Source organism: Salvelinus namaycush, chromosome 2, assembly GCF_016432855.1.
Source record: "Salvelinus namaycush isolate Seneca chromosome 2, SaNama_1.0, whole genome shotgun sequence".
NCBI classification, from domain to species: Eukaryota; Metazoa; Chordata; class Actinopteri; order Salmoniformes; family Salmonidae; genus Salvelinus; species Salvelinus namaycush.
Genome location: NC_052308.1, coordinates 76,186,185 through 76,196,528, shown reverse-complemented (window position 1 = coordinate 76,196,528; position 10,344 = coordinate 76,186,185).

The window sequence follows — 10,344 nt, the reverse complement described above, 5'->3', positions numbered from 1 at the left end:
CAGCAGAAACACAAGACCCGACAGTAGGTCCACTTACTACAGGTACCTCCATGTCAGCTCCATCAGTCTGACAGTAGGTCCACTTACTACAGGTACATCCATGTCAGCTCCATCAGTCTGACAGTAGGTCCACTTACTACAGGTACCTCCATGTCAGCTCCATCAGTCTGACAGTAGGTCCACTTACTACAGGTACATCCATGTCAGCTCCATCAGTCTGACAGTAGGTCCACTTACTACAGGAACCTCCATGTCAGCTCCATCAGTAGGTCCACTTACTACAGGTACATCTATGTCAGCTCCATCAGTCTGACAGTAGGTCCACTTACTACAGGTACATCCATGTCAGCTCCATCAGTCTGACAGTAGGTCCACTTACTACAGGTACATCCATGTCAGCTCCATCAGTCTGACAGTAGGTCCACTTACTACAGGTACCTCCATGTCAGCTCCATCAGTAGGTCCACTTACTACAGGTACCGCCATGTCAGCTCCATCAGTCTGACAGTAGGTCCACTTACTACAGGTACATCCATGTCAGCTCCATCAGTAGGTCCACTTACTACAGGTACATCCATGTCAGCTCCATCAGTCTGACAGTAGGTCCACTTACTACAGGTACCTTCATGTCAGCTCCATCAGTCTGACAGTAGGTCCACTTACTACAGGTACCTCCATGTCAGCTCCATCAGTCTGACAGTAGGTCCACTTACTACAGGAACATCCATGTCAGCTCCATCAGTCTGACAGTAGGTCCACTTACTACAGGTACATCCATGTCAGCTCCATCAGTCTGGCAGTAGGTCCACTTACTACAGGTACATCCATGTCAGCTCCATCAGTCTGACAGTAGGTCCACTTACTACAGGTACATCCATGTCAGCTCCATCAGTCTGACAGTAGGTCCACTTACTACAGGTACCTCCATGTCAGCTCCATCAGTCTGACAGTAGGTCCACTTACTACAGGTACCTCCATGTCAGCTCCATCAGTCTGACAGTAGGTCCACTTACAAAAAGGTACATCCATGTCAGCTCCATCAGTAGGTCCACTTACTACAGGTACATTCATGTCAGCTCCATCAGTCTGACAGTAGGTCCACTTACTACAGGTACCTCCATGTCAGCTCCATCAGTCTGACAGCAGGTCCACTTACTACAGGTACCTCCATGTCAGCTCCATCAGTCTGACAGCAGGTCCACTTACTACAGGTACCTCCATGTCAGCTCCATCAGTCCTCACTGTAGTTCTACCAATCTGTTTTACTGCATATGATACGTCATGACTGATCCTATATCTCTGAGCCTCTCTATCCTCTCTCTGTACCTGGCATCCACCAAATGCTGCTCTGTGTTCTCCCCCACAATTACAGCACTTAACCTTCACATTGCTTCCACATTCACCGTCATCATGTTCCTCTCCACACTTGGCAGCTACATGTCCAATTCTTTGGCATTTAAAACCCTGCAGTGCATATGGGACAAATTCTCTAACATTTAAACTTCGGAATCCTATATGTACTTTTCCCGGCAAACCCTTCTCAAACCTCAGAATCACTGATAAGCTTTTCTTTCTTTAACCCTCGTTCCTACTGATGAACCTTCTGGCCTCAATCCCTCTGCCTCCCTTCACATGTTCTTTAATATCATCTGTGGAAATAGATATTGGGACACCAGTGACAACTCCCCTCAACCTAGCAGAAGCACCAGGAACTTGGTTTTTAATCGTCTTCTCATTAAACTTGTCTATTTTCAGAATCGTCTCTTGCTGAGCCTGGCTACCACACAATTTTAACATCTACTATTTCCAATGAACAGAGTTAATTCCACTTCACCTGCCTCTTTCTCTACGGCATTTGTTAAAAGGGCCAGCTTCAGTCAGCTGATTCTAGCCATCCTTTATGGTTAGTTCTGGTCGGGCAGCTTAGTATCCTATTCAGAGAACCCCCACTTTTGTTAGTGTCTTATTGGTCAAGGCCACGCCAAATTCTTATCACCACATCTTGTTCAGCCTATCAGCAGCCTTGATTCCCGGGACTTCAGTTTCAGTTAGTCTATCACCCCAGCACACTATGTGGTCAGAAACGTGCTTTCCCCATCCTGATGAGCACATCCACAGTTTCCTTCCTGCTGAACTTTTCCTCCTGTGGACTGAATCCCTGAATGTCTGATGTTTAATTGTGCATCTAAACACCACATAGTTAATGTCTCACTGGACATGATTCTCAGTTATCTGAACCAGGAGTGGTCAGATGTGTGTGAAAGTGGACATCTTCTACCATTAAACTCACCTCAACCTGGACATCCACCTCTTCCTTGTTCTGACCGGATATTCTGTAGTGGTTACTACCGATTTCTTATTACGTTCATGGTCCTCTGATTCTCTACAACCCAATCTATTTTTCAGCATTAGTTAGTCAGATAAGATGTAAGTGAGGCCCTGTGGTCTCATTAAACACTATCACCACTTTCCACTCCAACACATCACTGCTCTTGCTTCCTACCTTGGCCCTCTTTATGCTTTCTTTACTAGACGCTCCACTGCTTTCTGTATCATAATGTCTCTTCTTCCTATGTCTTTCCACTACAGACCGTTCCTGTCCTTGACCCTCATCCTCCCGCTCCATACCATCACAACTGACACTCATATTGTTCTCATTCAGCTGTTGCTTCACCAACTTTTTCTCCGTTTCCTCCATTTCGTCCGCACTACTCGCCGCCATTTCCGACCTCCTCCCACTGACAACTAAGATTTTTCCCCCCAAGGGAAATGAGTTAATGAATTTCCTGGTTGCGGGACAATTCCAATGGAACTGTTAACAGACATTAAACAGGAATTATTGTGCATAACTGCTATCAACCAGTGTCCAAACAAGTTGTTTTTATGCAGTGTAATTATGATAGAAAAACAGAACTACAGTTGAACTACCAAATTACCACACGTAGAGAAATAGGGGTGATGTGTTATAACCTGTTATTACACTTTGGCTGTTGACATAACTGACCGTAGGCCTGCTAGGGATTGTGACGTTGTGTTCATATTAGGCATATGTGTAAAATAGGAACGGAATAGCCTGTCTTCAGACTGTTTTCATTATGTTAGTAGTGGTGCCGGCACTGTTTTTTTGGTCCACTGGGTGTCATCAGAGTGTTAATAATGTATTTTTGTTGCCAACATCAAGCCAGGGTTTCCCAAACTCGGTCCTGGGCCCCCATCATGGCATTGTAAGCACTAAGCACCTTGCTCTACCAGCTGAGCTAGATGACTACTCTAGGTCCAGTTTTAGTTCATGGAGTCGAGCTTAAAGGAGCAATCTGTCGTTTAAACTACAACGCATTTACCCCACCTCTGTTTTGTTAAACAGGGTGGAGAAATGTAAACACTCACATTCATAAACAGAGAGATGGATGCAACGACTAACGATCCATGAGTTTAACGTTGTATGTATTGGAGGCTATGTGGTGTTTGTTTACAATCACATTGTTTCTAAACAATGTGGTAAAATCAGCTTATCTTTTGGGTTAGGATGGGGTGTGACAGTTGAACTATGATCATGAAGCATTTTTCTGTTATATTCTTCTTTTAAAAACCTATGTGTATTAATAGGCTTATGTTGTAGCGAATCCGGGGCTCCCATTTGGGTCCAGCAATTGTCGAGCCAAAACCATTATGGTAAGAGTTCCAAACACCTTGACGACGTCGCTAGTGGTTGGACTAAGGTTGCTAAAAATTGGCCTTACCCAGGCTTCTTTAAAACATGACAACGTTTAGTTTGAAGATGCTAAAAGGTATTGGTGTCTGAAAACGATTCAAATGAAATGTTATTTCTCTCCAGAGATGTTAGATCTGGTTCAAGTCCGGGCTCTGGCTGGGCCACTGAAGCACATTCAGATACTTGTCCTGAAGCCACTCCTGTGTTGTCTTAGCTGTGTGCTTAGGGTTGTTGTCCTGTTGGAAGGTAAACCTTCGCACCCAAATCTGACGTCCTCTGGATCAAGGATCTCTCTGTACTTTGCTCCGTTCATCTTTCCCTCGATCCTGACTAGTCTCCCAGTCCCTTCCGCTGAAAAACATCCCCACAGCTTGATGCTGCCACCACCATGCTTCACCATAGGTATGGTCCCAGGTTTCCTCCAGACGTGACGCTTGGCATTCAGGCCAAAGAGTTAAATCTTTATTTCATTAGACCAGAGAATCTTGTTTCTCATGGTCTGTCCTTTAGGAGCCTTTTGGCAAACTCCAAGCAGGCTGTCATGTGCCTTTTACTGAGGTGTGGCTTCCGTCTGGCCATTCTACCATAAAGGCCTGACTGGTGGAGTGATGCAGAGATGGTTGTCCTTCTGGAAGGTTCTCCCATCTCCACAGAGGAACTCTGGAGCTCTTTCAGAGTGACCATCTGGTTCTTGGTCACCTCCCTGACCAAGGCCCTTCTCCCCTGATTGCAGTTTGTCCGAGTGGCCAGCTCTAGGAAGAGTCTTGGTGGTTCTAACTTTCCATTTAAGATGGAGGCCACTGTGTTTTTGGGGACCTTCTATGCTGCAGAAATGTTTTGGTACCCTTCCCCAGATCTGTGCCTCGACATAATCCTGTCTCTGCGCTCTACGGACAATTCCTTCAACCTCATGGCTTGGTTTTTGCTCTGAAATGCACTGTCAACATTCAGACCTTTATATAAACAGGTGTGTGCCTTTCCAATCATGTCCAATGAATTGAATTTACCACAGCTGGACTCCAATCAAGTTGTAGAAACATCTCAAGGATGATCAATTTCGAGTCTCATAGCAAAGGGTCTGAATACTTCTAAAAACCTGGTTTGATTTGTCATTATGGGGTATTATTTGTAGATTGATGAGGAAAAATTGTTATTATATCAATTTTAGAATAAGACTAACGTCACAAAATGTTAAAAGTCAAGGGGTCTGAATATTTTCTAGGGAACCAGTTTACAGCTATGAAATGGCGTCACTAAGCCAAATGTTATACTGTATATCTGAGAACGCTCTAAATGTTCTCTTTCTTTCCCAGGTGGTGGATGTGACTTCCTGTCTGTAGCCCATGTGACTGATGACAACGTGGATTTTATCCCTCCACAAAAGATAACAGAAACACACGTCATAATAAAGATCAGTGGATTCTGTGCTTATGGTGAAGTCGAGGATGAAGACTTAACCACCATTCATATACGAGAACATGTCTTGTTGTTCTGTTCTACAAACCCCCAGTTGTTCCTAAAAAGAGGTCCATCCTAAATGTGTTGTTGCTTCCCAGAAATCAGGGAGGTAAGCATATCATGAATGTCAAAGTCCACTTTGGCTGAATTCAATCAAGCACACACTGCGGTAAACACACAGGACATTAAACCACAAATTCATATTTTGGTAATGTTATGACTTGGATAATGTTTTCTGATTTAAACAAAGAATAACAAGTGATTTTAGGAAAACATTCCAAGGTACAGGAGGAGTGGAAAAGAAAGAAGGGAGACAAAGTGATGAAGGAATTTGTTTCCTATATGTTCATTAACCAATTTAATTATACAAAGCAAACACTGTCCGTTTCTAAGAATTTGTAAGATCCTTATTTGCATAAAATAGACATAGACCCGTGTCCAAATTAATCAATAGCGTTTATTCTCGAGAGATCTCTGACGTGCATATACAAAACCGTTATTTTTATCCCTTCTATTACTAACGCACATACATACACACTAATCTGGATTATCTCCTGAAGTCTCACCACAGTTTATTACCATTTAGCTGACAGTTCCAGTCCCCCCCCACCCCCGATGCGGAAAACCTGGAGGGGCTTTTGCTGTCTTCCCTTATCTCCACAGAGTTATAGCTTAGTCGGTTCAAACATAGGTTAATGATCCACTTAGTTTTCTTTAGGCACGCACACAGACATTCCTTTCTACCCCCCTACATGCTACCTAACAAATAATCCTAATGGTTAAGTTTCTGGGTAGAATTATTTAATCATTTATCTTAAACCTTGATAAAATATCCTAACACAAAGACATCTATATTGAAACAAATTCTCACTGCCAACTAACTCCAAATAAAGAATACAACCTCTCCACGGATCTTACAGATGAATATCTAATAAAACAAAAGGTGATATCTGAGAAAATTATCTTATGATGTTACCTTCATATATTTAATTATTATATAATTTGATTGACTAACACTTCATCTTTCTACCAGGATGCAGAATTTGTTAATTTTGAATCCTATGAAAACTACATCCCAACATTTCAGTTGTTCATTCAAACTGTTGTTGAACAAGTTCATCTTCTAATGAAAGAAAATGGTGGTGTAGTCTGTCTAGGAAAGACTTGTCTGGCTTCCAGGTAAAACAAAGTAGTAGTGGTGGTGGTAGTGGTAGTAGCATTAGAAGCAGTAGTAGTAGTAATAGTAGTAGTAGCAATAGCAGTAGTAGTAGTAGTAGTAGTAGTAGTAGCAGTATTAGTAGTAGTAGCAATAGTAGTAGTCGTTTTTTAACTACATGATGTGATTATATTATATAAACCTCTCAATAACAAACTAGAGATTCATCACCATTAGAAACCACACAAAGCCAGATGTCTTCCCCCCCACCTTGTCCTCCTGCTATGCCCACTCATCTTCCTCCCCACCTTGTCTTCCTGCTCTGGCCCCTCATCTTCCTCCACACCTTGTCCTCCTGCTCTGGCCACTCGTCTTCCCTTCCACCTTGTCTTCCTGCTCTGGCCCCTCGTCTTCCTCCCCACCTTGTCCTCCTGCTCTGGCCACTCGTCTTCCTCCCCACCTTGTCCTCCTGCTCTGGCCCCTCGTCTTCCTCCCCACCTTGTCCTCCTGCTCTGGCCCCTCGTCTTCCCTTCCACCTTGTCTTCCTGCTCTGGCCACTCGTCTTCCCTTCCACCTTGTCCTCCTGCTCTGGCCCCTCGTCTTCCTCCACACCTTGTCTTCCTGCTCTGGCCCCTCGTCTTCCTCCTCATATTGTCCTCCTGCTCTGGCCCCTCGTCTTCCTCCACACCTTGTCCTCCTGCTTTGGCCCCTCGTCTTCCTAGACTCTTGCTCCTACTCTTCTTTCCGGCCTTACTGGCCACGTGATCGCTACTAAAAATGTCAACACATACTGGGCGCTCTCAACAGCTCTACGGGTCGAAGGAATTTTTGTTGAATGTTCCTTTTTTTAGTGGCGGGAGATTCAGGAGGTTCATCATCATGGTGTTGTTGTCGTGTCTTTTGCCGGATTAAGTGATATGACATGCTATTCTATAAAATAATTTCTCTGTAATTAATATTACCTGATTAAACGAATCATGTAAATGTAATTAACTAGAAAGTCGGGGCACCACGAAAGAATGTTTATAGAGCTGTTCCGAATAAACTCTTCCGAATAAACTCTTAAAGACCTGGTAGTCTTTTACATCAGTAGCAGTCAATTATTAATCGTCACCTTATTTCAGTCTCATCTGAACATCGTAGAATTCTTGGTTATCTTCACGAACCCTGGCTAACAAGTTGAATCAGCAATACAAACTTTGGTTTAATTATTTATTTACTAAATACCTAAATGATCACACAGAATTACATAAACACAGAATGGATCATACATTGATTACTAATTATGTCATACAAGAAAACGTCCCTGGTGGAAGGAACCGTTACGATGGCTGGTTACACAAAGAGAGGGGATTGGGCTTGAATGAAAGCGCGGGAGGACTGAAGAACAAAGGGGAAAGGTATGCTATCGTAAATACAGAATCTTATGCATTCTAAATAACCGCCCATTTGGAAAAAGAAAATGCAAGGAATATTTACTCTGAGCTGCGCTTCAATAGGTTGGTCGTAGATAGAAGGCTGGGTTGTCCAGCATGGATCTCTGGTGGTAGGACGGATACTTGGTAGTACCGTCGTCGTGTGGTAGACTAGATACGTTGTGCGTCCTCTCCTAGCCCACGTTTACAGTTGCTGCGGCTAACTCAATCGGCTAGGAGGTATCACTTCTTTAGTGAATAAGAATTCAAAGTTCATACCAAGTTGCCATACTTTAAGCTCATGCTATATTCTGGCAGGTATAGTCGAAATTCATCCTTTCGGCGTGTCAATCGTCATCTTCACGTTGAAATTCAATGCTAATTTCATTAGGTTATTATCTTAGCCCTTTTAACGTCGGGACCGTCATCCTCCCGTCCTCGGAACACCAAGTTACATTTTCGTAAAGGGGCTTATATAGTAGTGGGAAAGAGAGGCATGTTTCATAGTTTACAACCAATGTCTGTTCACATGGGCGGGGCCACTGAGTTGAGCATAGTTCATTCATGAAACAATTCTCTCATTTAGAAGCTAAAATTTAATTTAATCTTTTCACAAATAGTTTCATATTTAAACATTTAAATTGCACAAATATTCCATGTTTATCTGATAACTAGAATGTGTATACAGTTTGTCATCCTATCATTAGTAATAATGTCTCAGACAACAACTGATCTGACATCATATTCATTAAGTACCAACACATATTTTCAGCTGGTTGGATTACCGAAATATGGTTCCGTTTCCCCCCCTTTTGATGTTACCAGACTCTCTATGTTAACAAAGGGATTTTCAATAGTCACATCGGTAGAGTAGAGAAAAAGAAAAGGGGGGGAATCCTCCCCCAACAGGCCAACGTCATGACACTGTACAATGTGCATATTAACAAATTATTAATATACAGTATGTGATACTATTTTTATATATATATATTGTTTTTTTACTTCGCCAATGGTTCCATTCCCATCTGAGACTAATAATATCACTGTATGGCTATCCTGATGATCAATTCTCCGGACACTCTTTCCACATCCGAGCTGCATCCATGGCATCTCGACACGACATCCCAGACCACACTGTACAACTCCTCAGCCGCTGGTCCTCTCAAGCCTATCATTCATACATCCGTTCTGACGTCAACAACATCAGGACAGCCCACAACATGCTCATCTCTCAGAACCTGCATTAACTCAGGCACAGTCCTCCAGTCTCTGCCTCATTTCACAGACAACATCTACCAATCAACACATGAAATAGAGGTTTCACCTTAGATTTATTCCTGTTAACCTTTCTAAATGTAATACATTTTCCTGTTGCAAATGTAGTCAATTTTTCAGCTTTAAGAAATCAGTGATATTTGATCCTCGGCATCTAATAAAAAGTTGTTTGAGACATGGTCTCCTGTCTCCCTTAATTAACATACATACTGTATTGGACTTCCATTTTTCCTGGAAGCAAGAATTCTATTCAAGACACATCGGATAATACAGTGTTCCATTAAGTGGAATCGACCACATTTAAAATAAACAATCCCAGAGCCCCTTTCCAGTAATCCTATCAGCTAAACCTGTTGCATTAGTTTAGTAAAATACAAAAACTGTTGTTTAACAAATGTAGAACCTTCAAAACGTTGGTGCTGTCTAATCAGCTTGATAGTCAATACGTATTTCATTCTACTTGTATTACTGGACACTGTTCCACATAATGGAAACATATTATAATTTCTAGAATACATTCACTACCTGCTCAAATTCACTGGTGTTACCTAACTATAAAACCAAGCATGGGTAATGTTTCCCATAGCTCTACTTCAAATATCCCACTACCTGGTGGCTTTCAAAAGCAGCGAATAATTTTTTTTACAATCTCAAGGCTTAATCCCACTACTCATCATATAACCTCGTATTGAAACCTCAGCTTTTCAAATCACTAAAATATTGCATCATTCGAGTGCTATAAAAAGACACTAATAACACATTACCATTCACATACTGTACATCAATCCTCCTTATCAATGACTATATTTTTATCATACTGCTTCACACTTATTAAACATCCACCATTCCAAGATGAACCTGTAATGTGCCAAATTAATCAATTCAAATTCGAAAATCATACTTTCCAATTGACTAACATTAACTCTCTTTTGTTACCTTCCCTAGTCTACATCTCCTCCCTTAAACTCAGAAAGCTCTCTACAATCTCAACCGTAACATCTCTCTTTTCGCTAAGGTTTGTTACCAGGTGAATTTTTATTTCAGTTATAGTCAAAACAAACCGAATTCTACTTTTTACAGGGAGGCCACTTTAATTACTATTATCTCCTCCTCCCTTACGTCAATTCAATAAATATATTTAGAATAACTAAACAACGACTCGATGTAACGACTCCCACCGAAGGTGGCTCCCCTTCCTGTTCGGGTGGCGCTCGGCGGTCGTCGTCACCGGCCTACTAGCTGCTACCGACTTTTCCTCCCCCTCCCTTTTTTGTTGAGTAGGTACACCTGTTTGTGGTTAGGGTGATTTGTGGGGCTTTATTACCCAG